Raw genomic sequence first — 18,353 nt, 5'->3', positions numbered from 1 at the left:
GGTTTGTTATTCATCGTAATGTATTCAGGACGTGTGTCGGAAAATGTATTTTTACCATAAATTATAGCAGGGTTGCTTAAGGCTACGAATTAAATATGATATTTTTCTTTTATATGACGCCAATGGAAATTAACGAAGTCCTTTAAAATAATCGATTATAATCCATACGTACTAATATTACAAATGCGAAAGTATGTCTGTCTGTATGTCTGCCTGTCTATCTGTAACCTCTGCACGCCCAAAAGCTGAAATTTGGTATGAATATACTTTGAAAGGGAAAGGACAAAGGATACTTTTTATCCCGGAAAAATGTACGGTTCTCGCGCGATTTTTGGCACAACAGAGTTTGCGAGAGAGAAATTAAAATTACATTAATCCTTTACTTACCGTACATTTTTAACAAATGAAAAACATGGAGAAAATTCTCAAATCAAAGCATACATTTTTAATCTTTTAAGGCTGGCAGCATACACATGCATGGAATCAGTAGAAAATACAACTAGCGCACACGTTTGCTTTTTCCGAATGGAACGAATTCCGCACGTACGTTTCAAATGCAATGCGGCGCGTTTGCGCTGGTCTCACGAAATTCAGAATACGGAATCGAATGCGAAAAACGTGTGTATGCAGCTAGCCTTAAACTCCGTCACGGTACACTTTCACAACAGCAAAATATTGGTAGAGCTATCATGAAAACAAAAGCCACTTTGCTAAGCTCATTCGCAATTTTCCGAATGTGGTATCAAAATGTAAGTCAAATTAAAAACAAAAGGACATAATGTTTATCAAGTTACGTATGCACTTTGCTCCATCAATAACAATGAAGTTACATTGTTATTGATGGAGCAAAGTGCTAACATACACATTAACCTATCAAGCCCCATAAGCTCACCGGTGAGCGAGACACAATAGAATAACAATAGATTTACAAGAATCCACGATCGAAGGATTAATATACATGGTGTTACAAAACTAAGTGATAATACTTTTGGGTGTGTATGAGTCCTCTGTATTGGGTTCAGTTATTTTAAGCTTTTGTATGGAAAAATTCCCGAAGATCGGGCAGAGCAAAATTCCTGAAGAGCAAAACTTTTTTTGTGATTTATATGCTTGGCCATACAAATCACAAAAAAAGTTTTGCTCTTTCAGCGCCGCTACTGTCACAGTAAACTCTTTATAAGAGATTAATGTAAACCCCAAAGTATTATCACTTAGTTTTGTTACACTCTGTATACGGAACCGCGGGGAGCGGTATTAATCTACAGGCACGCAACGTCGCCATTACTAGGCTATGACGAGGCAACATGTGATCCCGTTGTTAAAAAACGAAAATGTATTTCGCATCGTAAATATATTACGTAACAGCACAGCTGTGAAATATATGGCTGGTTTAGATATGGGATATCAGACGCACACGTAAAATATAATCTTTATAATATATAAAACTCAAAGGTGACTAACTGACATGGTGATCTATCAACGCACAGCCCAAACCACTGGACGGATCGGGCTGAAATTTGGCATGCAGGTAGATGTTATAACGTAGGCATCCGCTAAGAAAGGATTTTGATAAATTCTAACCCTAAGGGGTTAAATAGGGGATGAAAGTTTGTATATATAATAACACTTCTTAACGCGAGCGAAGCCGCGGGCAAAAGCTTGTAATAATATAAATATGTATTTCAAAAGTATATTGTGATATAAAAATTAAAAAGTAAAAGAGCAGTTTAATTTTCACATAGAAAACTATTGAAATTGTATACAGGGTATAAAAAAACTAAGTGCCATTTTCACAGATAACTCTATATCATAAGGGTAACATACAGACCCTAAAGTATAATTCACTTAAGTTTGTTATACTTGTATATTGTGTTCTCTCAAATTTTATCATCAACCAGAAAATAAAATGACGAAAAAACCTATATTATTTTGTACCAAAAGCATATTTTTTTCCCTGAGTATATTTTGTAGTTATTTCTATGAATAGAAAATGTATTAGAGTTTTATTTATGAAATTAGCGACAGAAATGTTTTATTTCTACCCTTCGTCAATTCTCACGAAAGCTTTAGTGAAAATGGAGTAATTTGGTACGAAAGCGTGTAAAAGGCACTACAGCCGTGTGATTGATTTTCGCGCAGAACCGCACGTTAGCAGAGCTTCAGGGCTTCTCTAGCGCTAAAGCTTCATTTGTAAGTCAATTGAGCTTTAGAATTCGCTAGTCATTTATCAACTATTTATTAATTAAAAACGTTTCGCTGGAAATGAACAGAAATTAATTTCATTTAGATTTTTCAAAGCGTAATTAAATATTGAAGCTGAAAAGAAAACATTTGTAATTATAATGAAAAAGAACTTACAAACTTACTGAAAAGTCCATTTTGGACGTTTTTATGTTCTACAGATTCCGGGAAATCACGAATCAATTTTTATAACAAAGTAGAAAGAGGACTTTTTGTGTATGAATAATTAGAAATATTTCAAGTATCTGCTATGGTGAAACAATAACCCGATACCTAATGCTATGAGTTAAATAGAACCATATTATATAGTTTTAATTTAGTTTTATGCTACGTGTATAATTCATTAACAAGATTGTATCCATATAAAAATATCTAAAATAACTTGTCAGTTTGTGACTTTAATATCTAATAGCTATTTAACAATAAAGGTAAAATAGTAAAATCTTTTAAAGGTATAACGTGTTTAGTCAATGAGCCAACCGCTACGCATATATTTTTACTGGCTTGTAAATGTCAGGCCCGGTTAGAGAATGCCGCGGTCGGGCGAGAAATGTTTGTTACATGGGCATCATCCTTACCACACAATATCCATATTGTTATTGTATGAAAGGTAAAAGCAAAATATTATGCTACACTACACTGAGATATTTTATGATGCTTTGTTAAGCTTTTCTTACAATATTATTCTTCGGTACTCAGACGAATTTTATTGGAACGAAGTTCCTTATCCCGCGTTCGGCGTAAAAGAGGCTGGACAGAACGATATTTGACTTCGACACTTTTTTATTTGTATGGTAGGGGCGTTGATAGTATTCCTGAGCGTTTTTTAAATATTTTTTTTTGTGTATAATATGTATAGAGATTTTTTGAACATAAGAAATAACTTCGTTCCATTCGGGTGTCCCTTGACACCTCTCAAGTTTTTTTATAAAGTATCTGGGAATTTGTTATAGATATAGAACAAAAGAGAGGATCCATTTTAGTCTTTATGTTTTATGCAATTACAAACATTATTTAATCTACCAAATTAACGTTATATACACAGCGGCTAAAACGCGGTTTTTTTTTATGAGATAAGGGGGCAAACGAGCAAACGGGTCACCTGATGGAAAGCAACTTCCGTCGCCCATGGACACTCGCAGCATCAAAAGAGCTACAGGTGCGTTGCTGGCCTTTTAAGAGGGAATAGGGTAATAGGGGAGGGTAGGGATGGGAAGGGAATAGGGGAGGGTAGGGAAGGAAATAGGGTAGGGGATTGGGCCTCCGGTAAACTCACTCACTCGGCGAAACACAGCGCAAGCGTTGTTTCACGCCGGTTTTCTGTGAGAACGTGGTATTTCTTCGGTCGTGTCGGCCCATTCATGCCGAAGCATGGCTCTCCCACGTATTGGTGAAATAATAACCACTCTGCTTATGCACTTCAACATAGCTCTATGGTATACTACTACGTAATTAGAACATACACAAATTCTAATTAGAATATTCTAGAACATGTGTCTGGGGGTAAGCGTTTGGCGTTTCATCAGTAGACCGCGTTGAGTTATTAATGGAATGTTACATACAGGTAATTGCGGTCTGCGGCGAACTGTGCATTACTTATGGTACCTTAGTACCGCGCTTCATATAAAATTGAGGACTTGTGTCCAAAAATAGCACAATACAGGCCAAAAGAAGCAAAGTTATATAAAATATGTTCAATAAACATAAAAAATTAATATTAGGTTTGACGCTATAACTTCAGAATGCACGAACCGATTTCCACGGTTTTGCATTCGTTGGAATGGTCTCGGGTTTCGTGAGGTCTATAGTAAAAAAAATAATCAGAAGAAACTTCAAGAGAAAAGCAGGAAAACAGGGAAAATCATTTTATGGCAAAGCAAAGTTTGCCGGGACAGCTAGTATATACGTAAAAATAATGGATCAAAATTTTTAAACAACTCACGTTTAAGGTGAATATTATCAACAAGGTATGCAGGAAGTCAATTACCAAAAGGTATTTGCTGCGATAGCTTTTATCGCTGGTTTTGACACTTTTGAAGCTGCTTTTTCAAAGTAGCACTAGCAAAAGGCAAAACAAATGAAAACAACGCTTTGGCAGACGATCAACCTATATCAAAAACAGATTGAAACGCGATTAGGCTCCAAGTAAATAAATTTAAGGCTTAATTTATTTACTCTCTTAAGAAAGTAATTTGCTTACAGAAAACTCTATGAATGTTTAATTCGAGACAAAAACGGAGAGGAAAAGTGCTTAATATTCCTATACATTTCCCGGGTTTCGTAAACGTAATCCTTATCAACATAATTGTGTGGAAACGTCAAGACTCGACGGGAATTACATTTTTTCTTCAAATCAATCATGTGCCTAAAGATAATACGCTCGAGAAAATCAAATATACGAGATGCAGGGTAACGAACCCAGCTTAGATGAACTTTTAATAATTTCGATCATTTTGGGTCCCCAGGCATTCTTTTCACAGAAGTAATACGCTGAGGCCTGAGACAATCAAGGCCAAGCAAAAATCGATAGGCAAATGAAACGAAAAGTTATTCCACGAAGTTTTTAGGACATTTAAGGTACAAGGTAACAATCTATTTTATACGTGGGAGAGCCATGCTTCGGCACGAATGGGCCGGCTCGACCGGATAAATACCACGTTCTCACAGAAAACCGGCGTGAAACAGCGCTTGCGCTGTGTTTCGCCGAGTGAGTGAGTTTACCGGAGGCCCAATCCCCTACCCTATTTCCTTCCCTCCCCTATTCCCTTCCCTCCCCTATTACCCTATTCCCTCTTAAAAGGCCGGCAACGCACCTGCAGCTCTTCTGATGCTGCGAGTGTCCATGGGCGACGGAAGTTGTTTTCCATCAGGTGACCCGTTTGCTCGTTTGCCCCCTTATTTCATAAAAAAAAAAAAACTAGGTGGGAGTACATTAATTGAATATATTTAAATGGCTTATGTTTGGAATTCGATTGCTAATAAGAATTATGATGAGATATTATAATAACTTCTAGTGTCCAATGGTAACACAGTTCTTTATAAGGATAAAAAATGTATTATTCTAAAGCCCATCAGAGATACTAAAATACATAAAACTACTACTAAAATAGTATAGAATAGATCATAATATTATGATTTATGACTATTGTGTTATGTAATTTATACAAGGAGACAATTATTAATATACTTCTTATATTTTTTTTATATACAATATTTTGTGCATCAGTACTATTCATCTTAAAGTATTGTTATTTTTAGTAGTTGCTTTTGAAATATTCAAATACAACAGCGTCGCTTCCTCGGTACCTTGAGTCCCTTGCGGCTGTCACGGGAAAGTTCAAAGAGAGCAGAAATGTAATCTCGGATTTGAAGGAGCACCGTAGTTCATAGACATAACGCTTTGCATTGTAGCATAAGTAAATACGGTTTCTTGGCTATTAAAAAGTAAAAAAGAACAATATTAAAGAAGGAATAGATTAAATAAATTTGAAATATTTTTTATTTGGTGTTTCAGAAAATATTTGTAATTATAAAGTGAGTATTAAATTATATACTTTTATACACTTTATGATTACAATATTATTATTTATTACAAAGACATCAAACCATTTATTAGGAACTAGATGAAGCCCGCAATTTCGTTGTAAAAAAATCATTTATTGCGCGGGAACTGTAAATATTTCCGAGACAAAAAGTATCCTATGCCCATTCTCGGAACTCAAAGTTTCTCCATACTTAGCAAAGTCGGTGTTAGGTGTGCAAAGTTTAACAGGCTAAGTACAGGTAACTTTGTGAGTATGTCTACACACAAACAGACGGAGAGACAGGCAGAAAGACAGACATACACGCTTTCACATTTGTAAAAATTTTTGATTATTTTAGACAAGAACCTCATTTCCAATACTAACCTATTATTATGCGTTCTTTTGCATTCACTGACCCTACATACGTTTAACAAAACATTTGTAATAAAACGAATATTTGCTTTGTCCCTTTCGTATTTGTTCGGTGATATTAAGTTTGCCCTTTGTTTTTCCTCGCCATTGTCGGCCATGTTGAGTGACGGCCGTTATCTGTTTAGGAAAGTTAATAATTCATTGATTGTGGAACATGAAATGTGTCTAACTTCACTCCGCTTTGTCTAGCGTCTAGAAACTCAAGGGTCGCTTCGACTAGACAAGGCGAAGTCGCGAGAAACAATGGGGAAATGGTAAAATTAAATTCCTTTAATCGTAGGAACTGAAGAGATCTTCCATCTATAGATTTAAATGTAATAATAAATTGAAGGTATGTCTATAGATTATAGTAAAGGTACAAGTTGGAACAGAGCGACACGTTGCAACTGCAGACGTCGTGTCGTCGCGACGCTACCAGGTTTCTATGTATTACTTTGAATACCACACTAATTTTTGCATATTATATTTTTACAATCACACATTCCTATTTTCAGTCAGGTCTTCTGGAAGACATTCCATTTTGGAATAAGATGTACCTTTGTACAAACATATTTTTAGTTCTAAGCTGGTTTGTTAACTTCTATTTGTGTGTACATAAATTGTAAAATAAAAAAATAAAAAAAATAAGTGTCGCCAGCTTCGTGTCGCTTGCTACGGAGTATATTTTATGGAAATACATAGAAACCAGTAGTATCGCGACGACACGTCGTCTGCAGTTGCGACGTGTCGCTCGGTTCCAACTTGTATCTTAATAATACATCAGGCTGTAATAAAGTGTATCTTCATTTCTCTATGATAAACTTCTTGTCATTAAATATTGAAATACGAAGTAGAAATTAAGATTAATTTTCTCATTTTATAATCCACTAGCTATTTGACTGAGCTTTGCTCGGTATTCGATAAAACACGAATAAAATGACATTTTCTAAAATTGATTCCTAGCTAGATCGATTTATCGCCCCCGAAACCTACATATACTAAATTTCATGAAAATCGTTGGAGCCGATTCAAGATTCCAATTATTTATATAATAAACAAGAATTGCTCGTTTAAAGATATAAAATACTAATATTATAAATGTAAAAGTCTGTCTGTCTGTCTGTCTATTTATCTGTTACCTCTTTACGCCCAAACCGCTGAATCGATTTTGCTAAAATTTGGTACGTAGACACTTTGATTTCCGGGAAAGGACAAATTATACGTTTTATCCCGAAAAAATGTACGGTTCCCGCGAGAAAAACGAATTTTGGCCCAACAAAGTTGCGAGCAACATCTAGTATAAAAATATGGGGAAGCTCAATAGGTCCCCGCTTCTTAGGGTCAATTCAGACCGCAACGCGACGAAGCGAGGCGAGGCGCGGCGCGGCATTTTGTATGGATTTGACAGATTTCAATTGCGTGAGACGTCTTGCGAATCTGTCAAATCCATATTTTAGAAATGCATCTACGCGTCACGTTGCGGTCTGAATCTACCCTTATAGAAAGGAAAGAAAAGTTTGGTCTTATCTTTTAACAGTTTGTATAAGACATGTAATAGATTCAGTGATGACATCAACGGTAACAATAATTCACATTTTTTTATATAGAACAAAAACAAAGTTGACATGAACATCACATCTATCTTTGTATACATAACTTGTGAGATCTTGTTTCTTTTTGGCGTCTATACATTTTGTGAGTGTCCTAAACAAGATTTAGTAGTGACGGAACATGAAGTTGCTAACGAGACTTGTTACCAACTCACGCTGCGCCGTAAAGGATTCGGTTTTGCGCCAAAATTATGTTTCACGGGGACAAATTGATCACAATTACCGAGATTGATTAAACTAAAGTGCTTTATATACGCGAAACTTCTCGCTCAAAACTTCAAGTTTCTGCATACATCTTTGAGAAGACAAAGAGATCCCAACAAAGGCAAATACAAGGCCAGCATTTATGCATCCACCTGACAGTTTTATATGCAAATTATTATATATTTGATTAATATTATATAACGAACTTTATTAAGTAACAAACTATATTAAAGTGCTCCCTCACTGGGGTTCGCGTTAATGTAACATAGTAGATTCGACTTTAAACAATGCAAGTTGACATTGATGTTACAAGTTTTATCAAGATATTATACGTAGCATTATAAGCTGGTGCGCATTGTAATGCTCGGTTCTACTCCCTCACTGATGTAATGCTCGACTCTGTAACGTTACATAACAAGCGAATGCTTCCGGTGAGGGAGCACCTTAACGTAACTTTCTGTCGTAGCACGTTGTCACAATTCCGCCGAGGCAAATCATATATTAAGTTATAATTTAAATAAACTTTAATTACAGTTTCCTCTCAGTTTTATAGGTAAGCTTACTCCTACCTACGTGGTCAAGCCTACGTAGGGAGGGGCCTCAGTGGCGTAGCTACCTCCATTGTGTAGTAGTCTACGAGGCGCACTGGACTACGTAGGGACAGGCCTACGCGGCGTAGCAGCCTACGTGGCGTAGCGGTATGTTATGTTATTGACTGCTGCACTCAGAGACGAATATTAATTACTTAATTGTAATTAAATGAATAATTTACATAATCTGTCATATTCATGCCTCTTGGTTTATGTTTTAAAATGTTCATCGAATTACAGTTAAGAGGGCGACTAACCCCAAAAATCAAACATCGTCCTTCTCTCTTCACACTCACGCCCGTCTTTCATATGCCAGGTGAAAAAGAACGCTTCGGATTCATCGCCAAATTAGTTTTTTCTCAATAACTCGATAAATATACAACATTTTAAAAATCCGCTATGTCGATCTCTCAATGATAGAATTTTGTACAATGTGTTATAATATTAACTTAGTTCAATGCACCGTTATGGCGATAAATAAAAAATTCTTGAAAATTAGATGCACCGTTGTGATTTTTTCTATCGAGAAAATTTTAAGATATCGTGTTTTGTTCAGATCGAATTCTCGGAAATATAATGTAGTATCTAATTTTAGAAAATGAAACAATTCGGGGCTTATTTTCAAGTATAAAAATGAATTATAAAATCGACACTTTAGGGTTAGTCGCCCCCTTAATCCATAATTGTCACTGAGTGCGGCAATAATTATGTGAGTTAGCGTTCTAGTAAGTAGTAGGTGTAGTAACGCCTCCGTGGTCTAGTGGTATAGAGCGCGGCTCTTGACTCGGAGGTCGTGGGTTCGATTCCCGCGTTGGAAACATGTTATTTCCAAGTTATTTTAGGACAATGCAGGCTGATCACCTGATTGTCTGACAAGTAAGATGATCCATGCGTCGGATGGGCATGTAAAAAGTCGGTCCTGCGCCTGATCTCTCGCCAGTCGTGTCTGTCGTCCATCCCACTGGGTTATGAGAGTAAAGGAATAGAGAGTGCTCTTGTGTACTGCGCACACACTTTGGCACTATAAAATTACTCCTGCGTAGCTGGCCTGGTTTCAATGAAACTGGCCACCGTCACCGAAACCGGTGTGGGAGCTATTATTAACTAGTAGGTGCGTAGCTAAGAATAATAAAAACTAAGGAAGAGTAACTGTGTCAAAATGTATTCTATTCCGCGAGCTACAAAAAGAGACCCGAATACATGCAAGAATTTTGTGTAATTAAGTATACAGGGTGTAACAAAAATAAGTGATAATACTTTAGGGTGTGTATGTGTTCCTTGTAGAGAGTTCACTGTGAAAGTAGCAGCGCTGAAAGACCAAAATTATTTTTCACTTTTGTATGGGGAAACTCGTGACGCTCGGACCCTTCCCCATACAAAAGTGAAAAAATTTTTTCGTCTTTCAGAGCTGCTACTTTCACAGTGAACTCTCTACAAGGAACACGTACACACCCTAAAGTATTATCACCTATTTTTGTTACACACTGTAGAAGTGACAATTATTGTCAACGGCTTTATTTCGTAAATTGGAGTGTTAGTGTTTCGTTGCCATTGTCATATTTATGTGTGCGAAAAGGAACCAAATTCAAAACGATTGAAGTATGGAAGTTAAGTTTCCTTAGTTCTTAGGGTTCCGTACACAAAGGGTGAAAACGGGACCCTATTGCTGAGACTTCGAGTTCGATATCTGTCCGTCTGTCACCAGGCTGTATCTCAAAAACCGCTTTAGCTAGACTTCTGAAATTTTTACAGATTGTGTATTTATGTTGCCGCTATAACAACAAATACTAAAAATAAAACAAAATCAATATCTAAGGGGGCTCTCATACAACAAACGTGATTTTTTTGGCCTTTTTTGCTCGTAATCAATAATGGCAACGGTAGGCACTTGAAATTTTCACAAAGCCCTTAGTTATATTATGTGTACTTTAATAATAATTAATAATAATATTAAAATAAAATAAAGATTTAAGGGGGGCTTCAATACAAAAAACACAATTTTTGGCCTATTTCTGCTCTATAACGGTACGGAACCCTACGTGCGCGAGTCCGACTCGCACTTGGCCGATTATTATTATTCGTAGGTGCGTAGCATAAACACGTGTTGTTACGGCTGGCGTTAGCGAGCGTGGCGTTACGTGGTGTAGGTACAAAAGGAGCTGCTTTCGTGTTATAGCGGCCTACGCGTAGCCTGAAGCAATCTACAGGTAGCAGCTGCTCGTAACGATCTTGACATTTCACTTAATCCTTAAAGTGCTCTGTCTTTTCATAATTGGTATAATAGTATTAGAACACAATATTATTTTCAATATAAGCCAAGTAAAATAATTGAAATAGTTAAGAAATGCTAGTAACTAAATTTCCTTAAAATTATTAGAAATATATTTGCTAAGCAGTTTATACAGGGTGTAACAAAAATAAGTGATAATACTTTAGGGTGTGTACGTGTTCCTTGTAGAGAGTTCACTGTGAAAGTAGCAGCGCTGAAAGACCAAAAAATTTTTTCACTTTTGTATGGGCAAGGGTCCGAGCGTCACGAGTTTCCCCATACAAAAGTGAAAAAAATTTTTGGTCTTTCAGCGCTGCTACTTTCACAGTGAACTCTCTACAAGGAACACGTACACACCCTAAAGTATTATCACTTATTTTTGTTACAACCTGTATAACTTGTACAAAAAAAAATTTCAGTTTCGATCCGTATGGATGAGTTTTACGTTTTTTTTTAATAATCACGGTTAATTCGATGAGCGCAGAGAGCGGGGCGTTGCCGCATAAAGCGCGCGTAAATCATGACCTACCTGAGCGATAAAATTAATGACCTGCCAAATCCTTATCACTTACCTTTTACATAATATCGACATCATCATCATCAATAACCGACTTTAGAATTAGTAAAAATTTAATTATAATGTAAGGACGTAACTAAAACAGCAGGTGAGGTAACTAAAAATACCTTTGCACTATTCATTCGCTTTTCGTTTCAACATACGTATAATAGTATCTACGTTTATATAATATATAAAGACTAGCTCTTGTCCGCGGCTTCGCTTGCGTTAGCAAGTATTATTATTAATTATATCAAGGTCTCACCCCGATCGGTTTAAAATTGACAAAGTTTAATACAAACTATCACCCCCTATTTTATCCCTTTGGGGGTAGAATTGATCAAAATCCTTTCTTGGTAGATGCCTACGGCATTATATTTATCTGCATGCCAAATTTCAGCCCAATCCATCCATTGGTTTGGGCTGCGCGTTGATAGATCACTATGTCAGTCAGTCAGACACCTTTGAGCTTTATATAATACGAGCTTTTGCCCGCGGCTTCGCTCGCGTTAAGAAGTATTATTATATACAAACTTTCATTCCCTATTTGAACCCCTTGGGGTTGGAATTTATCAAAATCCTTTCTTAGCGGATGCCTACGTCATAACATCTACCTGCATGCCAAATTTCAGCCCGATCCGTCCAGTGGTTTGGGCTGTGCGTTGATGGATCACTATGTCAGTCAGTCAGTCACCTTTGAGTTTTATATATATATATAGATTTAGAAGGAAGGAGGATAATTGACTTATTATCAATGCACAGGTTAGACGTAAAAAGTCTTACAATAAAAAAATCGCACGTAGGAATTTATTACTACAAGATTTTTTAGAATTTTACTCCCTATATTATAAAACATTAACTATAACATGCCAGCAACACTATAATATCACACAGATTAAGCCACATGAAAAAGCTAACATTATATCCAACTTAAGCTAGAAAATATAACAGCTGTTGTAGCTAAATATCACAAACAGTGAGACTATAATTTGACGATTCCCATGCAGCAAGAATACTCAGCAACTGTGAACTTACTAATTGACACTTTTTCAAGCGATAAAAATGGATTAAAAGTTGAGTTTCATTTTAGCGCCATATATTTTCAAATATGCAAATGATCTTACGTTATTGGTATTGTAAAATAATGAAAGGAATACACTTTACAGTTTACAATTTTTATCAGGGCGAGCCAAGCGAACCTTAGTATTGTATCCCACAACGAGCACTTTTGAGATTTAACATAGTAATTTTTTTGGTTGCTATTAAAATATAAAAATAAAACTTCCTTAAAGATTATTACGACGTAGAAAAACGACGTGAGCCTTAGCTCGGCTTTTAGCTAGTAATATTATAGAAGCGGGACTTAAAGTATAACCATAACCCTACCAAATTTTAGCAAAATCAGCTCAGTAGTTTGGGAGTGAAGATTGAAGATGACAGACAGACAGACCTTATAGTATTAGTATGGATTACTCCTGTATAACATTTTGAAATAAAACCTTTTATCAAAACTTTTTTTTTTTTTTTTTTAACATTTATTGTACACAAGAAACTTATTCTAAAACAATTGACATGGAAAGACGACACAAAGGAACTGCTTATTTCTAAAGAAATTTCTTACAGCAGCCCTATGAAGAGAGATATGACATGTAAGAAAATGGACAGAGCGTGCACAATCACAAAATAATTCTTTAAGTCTACATATAAGAAAATAATATTAAATACTTAATTATAATAATAATACATACAATATTATAATCAGAATAAATAATATACAATACTATAATAATTGAAATAAATACAGAATAATTCGCCTATAATACATACATACTATATGTATATTTAATAACGGTATTTATATGGATTCTTGAAGATAATGCTCTTTTAATTTTCTTTTGAATGAACTGATAGTGGAGCTATCGCGAACAGCATGAGGAAGCGAGTTCCACAATCTGACTGCATGAGCGGTGAATGAGTAGGAGTAAAAGTTGGTACGATGCAGTGGGAGGGAAAGGTTTGTTCTAACGCTGGATCTACATGGGATATGGAGGGGTCGGGAAAAATTGAATCGATCAACAAGGTAGGAGGGAGATAGAGGATTATACAGGCTATTATACAGTAAGCTAAGGATATGGGAATTGCGACGGAGACGGATAGGAAGCCACTTGAGTTTTGATCTAAATCCAGATATGTGGTCAAACTTTTTTAATCCAAAAATAAAACGGATACAGAGATTCTGCAGGCGTTCTAATTTTGTCAATAATTCCTCACTCAAGTCTAAGTAACAAGAATCGGCATAGTCGAGGATAGGGAGAATGAGGGTTTGGACAAGGAGAATTTTGGTAGGAATGGGCAAAAAATTTTGGAGGCTCCTCATCATGTGCAACGAGTGGTGTACCTTTCTACTGACTTCATTAACCTGAGGTTTCCAACTGAGATTACTGTCCAAGATGATCCCTAAATTTTTAGCTGAGTCAGCATAGTCAATAACAGTACCATCATATATGACTGGAGGCACATTGCGTAAGTGTTGAGTCGTGTATTTGCTGCCAATTATGATGACCTGCGATTTTCTCGGATTTACAAGCATACCAAAAGATCTGGCCCAGTCGGCTATTTTATGTAGGTCGATATTAATGCCAGCAATCGCAGAATTAATATCATCGATGGTACAGTGCCGATAAATTTGCAGGTCGTCTGCGTATAAATGAAAATTTGAAATGATTAGTGTAGCAATAATATTAATAAAAATAGAGAATAGGAGGGGAGAGAGAACGCCACCTTGAGGAACACCCGCTTCAATATCGCACCAATCTGAGGTGCGATATTGAAGCGGGTGAAAACTTTGATTAATTTTGCCATGACAAACATCGCGGCCCTTGACTCTGTATCATAAATATACGCTGAGGAGGGTCAGCTGTGTCAACTTCAATTATTAGTTTCTAGCCCTTGTTACATAATTTTTAGTTTCAAATATAACTACTTAACTCAGTCACTATAACGAGAAAAATAGGGACGCTAGAGTAAATTAATAGTTTTAATAACTAATTTTAAAATATTTGATATACATATATTTTAAACGTTATATGTTATTTTCCACCTTTTTGGTAAAAATGGCCCCGTGCGAGTTTCTTACGCCGGTTCTTCTCGGCGGGGTAGTTCCCGAACCGGTGGTAGGCCTCATGTAGACGCGACGTTCTAAAAGTGTTAACTTTGTAGGACTAGAGGCGTAAGGGTTGCACCAACTTACTTTAACTCTAACTATAACAAAATGTCAAGTGAACTGTCAAATCTCTAGTAAAAGTCAATAATGGATGCCATATTTGACGATAACCTAACCTTGACTATAATTAAGTGTCGAAACACACCATGCCGATTAAGTTACGCGGTGGAAGTTCGGCATGATTACGTCAGCAATGTCAAACGCATACAATATAACGTGACGTAATTTCGGCATGGTGTATAATGTAATTTAAAATACATTGTAGGCGTAATCATGCCGAACTTCTGCCACGTTTTTTCGGCCTAGTGTGTTTAGACACTAAGAGCGCCTTTGGTGCAACCCACCCTAGGGGTCAGTTCAGACCGCAACGCGACGCGTAGATGCATTTCTAAAGTATGGATTTGACAGACTTCAATTGCGTGAGACGGCTTGCAAATCTGAAAATTCAATACAAATTTAGAAATGCATCTACGCGTCGCGATGCGGTCTGAATTAACCCTTAGTGTATATATTTTTAAGTGAACGAATAACATTTTTGTACAGAATGCGAATAAGAAAAACTTTCATACCTAGTATTTAACTAGAAATGTAAATCCATGAAAGTATTTTGTATTTTAGAATTTAAGCTTCAATTTTAGAAATCCGAAGTAGCCCATTCGATGATTTCGTTGAAAAGTTAGTCGGCAAATCAAACTCGGAGTTTTTTCGCTGCGCCGTTTTGTACGTGAAGCCTTTTGTATTGATCGGTGTCGTGATATTGTGCTACTAATTAGAAAGTACCCTCTGTATATTTTTAATTTGAATTATTTCCTATTATTTATTATAGTACATGTTTTAATGGTAGCCAATTTATTTATAGAATACGAGCTTTTGCCCGCGGGTTCGCTCGCGTTAAGAAGTATTTTTATATACAAACTTTCATCCCCTATTTTAACCCCTTGGAGATGGAATTGATCAAAATCCTATCTTAGCGGATACCTACGTCATAATATCTACTTGCATGCCAAATTTCAGCCCGATCAGTCTAGTGGTTTTGGCTGTGCGTTGATAGATCACCATGGCAGTCAGTCACCTTTGAGTTTTATATATATAGACGAGCTTTTGCCCGCGGCTTCGCTCGCGTTAAGAAGTATTATTATAAGCAAACTTTCATCCTCTATTTTAATCCCTTGGGGTTGGAATTTATCAAAATCCTTTCTTAGCGGATGCCTTCGTCATAACATCTACCTGCATCAGCCCGATCCGTCCAGTGGTTTGGGCTGTGCGTTGATAGATCACCATGTCAGTCAGTCACCTTTGAGTTTTATATATATAGATTACTAAGGTTATATTTCGGTGCGTGTAATGTACCAATTTAAATTTTTTAATGAGGACATCAATACGAACATGCTAAAGCAAAACTAAAATATCATACTACATTTTTTCAACAGGTTTACTTACCAAAAAAATTCATTGTTAAATCTCATGTGACAAAATTAAAACTAAAGTGAAAGTCATGTAAGTCTCTTTCCAAAGTTTAAATAAAATTGCCCAAAACAGATTTGGTACGAAAATCATATTTCAACATCGCAACGTTTTACTCATTTTTTGTAACTTTCCAGCAGGTCCACTTAAAAACCGAGCGAGGGACCAAATAAATCACCCTGTAAGTACGGTCTTCAGAAACGTATATATGGGGATAGTGAAAATGTATATAAAATCAGCCAAGTGCGAGTTGGACTCGCGCACGAAGGGTTACGTACCGATACAGAGCAAAAATAGGCTAAAAATTGTGGTTTTTGTATGGGGTCACCCCTTACATTTTTGTTTTATTTTAATAAATATTAAAGTACACATATAACAAAAGAATGTATGAAAAATTGCCTACCTCTTGCCATTACCGATATAGAGCGAAAAAGGCCGAAAAAATCACGTTTGTTGTTTGTATATATATTATATCCCTTAAATATTAATTTTATTTTGTTTTCAGTATTAATTGTTGTTATAGCGGCAACAGATAATCTGTGAAAATTTCAGAAGTCTAACTAAAGCAGTTCTTGAGATACAGCCTGGAGACAGACAGACGGACAGACAACGAAGTCTTAGTAATAGCGTCTCGTTTTTACCCTTTTCGTACGGAACCCGAATACATCTACGTAGCGTTTTGCATGATTTTTTTTGTAACCTTTTCTCGTCAGCATATTTATGTGAACCTTTTTGGTAGGTACAGATTCAAATGGTTAAATCTAACAAGTAGAGACTTATTGTTATTATCTTACTTTAAAAAAAAATGTTTTATCATTTTTTAATATTTAAGAATAGACAAAATATGTATGACAATGATAATTGTAACAAACAAACCATCTAGCTCGACTGACAATGATTTAAGTTGCATTACCATCCGAAGTATAAATTCAATACTTTCCTTTGTGTAACTTATGTGAGTTTCGTGAAGTGTCCCCAGAGGTTGGTTCCTGTGAAATCGACACCTGGAAATGGCCTTCCAAATGTTGACACTGCCGTTAAGCTTATCAAGAGAGATGTTGACCCAAAATAGACCTTATATTGACTTAATGTTATGTGTTGACTTTGTTTTGGGTTAATTTGTTAAGTTATATTTTATAGTCCACTATATCATAATTTTTACTGTAGGTTAAATTAATGTTATTTCGTAGTGATGTAAAAAATATTATAATAGGAACTTAACAGTCATCGTTGGAATATGAAATAAAATATAGAAACAGTTGGTTTCTGATTTCCGATAATTATTATGATACAATTTCATAGAAGCTAATACTTTGCGGTTATTCATACTAGATCAAAGCAAGCTAAAAATATTATTTTATTTATATACCTAAATATGCACTTGTAGATTTTTTTTTAATGAAATAAGGGTGCAAACGAGCAAACGGGTCACCTGATGGAAAGCAACTTTCGTCGCCCATGGACACTCGCAGCATCAGAAGAGCTGCAAGTGCGTTGCCGGCCTTTTAAAAGGGAATAGGGTAATAGGGGAGGGTAGGGAAGGGAAGGGAATAGGGCAGGGTAGGGAAGAGAATAGGGTAGGAGATTGGGCCTCCGGTAAACTCACTCACTCGGCGAAACACAGCGCAAGCGCTGTTTCACGCCGGTTTTCTGTGAGCCCGTGATATTTCACCGGTCGAGCCGGCCCATTCGTGCCGAAGCATGTCTCTACCACGTAAAAAATATCGGTGGAAACCTGAATTCAAACTGAGTTTTCTCCTTAGTCTTAAATGATACGTTAATGATATTAAATTTGGGAACATTTTGTATCCTAAAGAATACATAAAACCTGAAAAGTATATAAAATATGTATTAATAAAAAAGTTCACCGATATGATGAAAAATAGGTCATTTGTTGAAATTCACCCATTAACGTGTTTATTATGAAACATATTGTCTCTAATAACTTTTCACTAAAAGCTTCCACAAGTTTTCACAAAGAAAATCAAGTTGGTTTTATATAATATTATTTGCAGTGCTGCTGTTACTACCTGCTGCTAAGTAGAAGTAATTTCTGCTTTTTATTTCTATATTCCAAGTTGGATAGTAAGTAGAATTTTTCGAAATAAAAACAATATAGTGAGCCCTAGAACAATTTTTTTGTGATTACTAACAAGCTAACTTTTTGTGAGTAGCTACATTTTGATAAGACGAACAACAAAATCTCGAAAGTGGTAGAGCCTAACAGAGATAGAAAGGATTTCATACTTTGACTTGATGGT

At 36.0% G+C, this 18,353-nt stretch overlaps 1 protein-coding gene across 5 annotated transcripts in view; it reads right to left on the bottom strand.

The window, feature by feature from the left end:
• The window catches only part of LOC121726749 (synaptotagmin-7), a 393,458-nt gene that overhangs the window by 49,012 nt on the left and 326,093 nt on the right, over positions 1–18,353 (bottom strand). The window lies entirely within an intron of this gene.

The sequence above is a fragment of the Aricia agestis genome, chromosome 5 (genome assembly GCF_905147365.1).
Source record: "Aricia agestis chromosome 5, ilAriAges1.1, whole genome shotgun sequence".
Lineage (NCBI taxonomy): Eukaryota > Metazoa > Arthropoda > Insecta > Lepidoptera > Lycaenidae > Aricia > Aricia agestis.
Note: the sequence above shows the minus strand (reverse complement) of the source record. Positions and strands in the feature narration are given on the sequence as shown.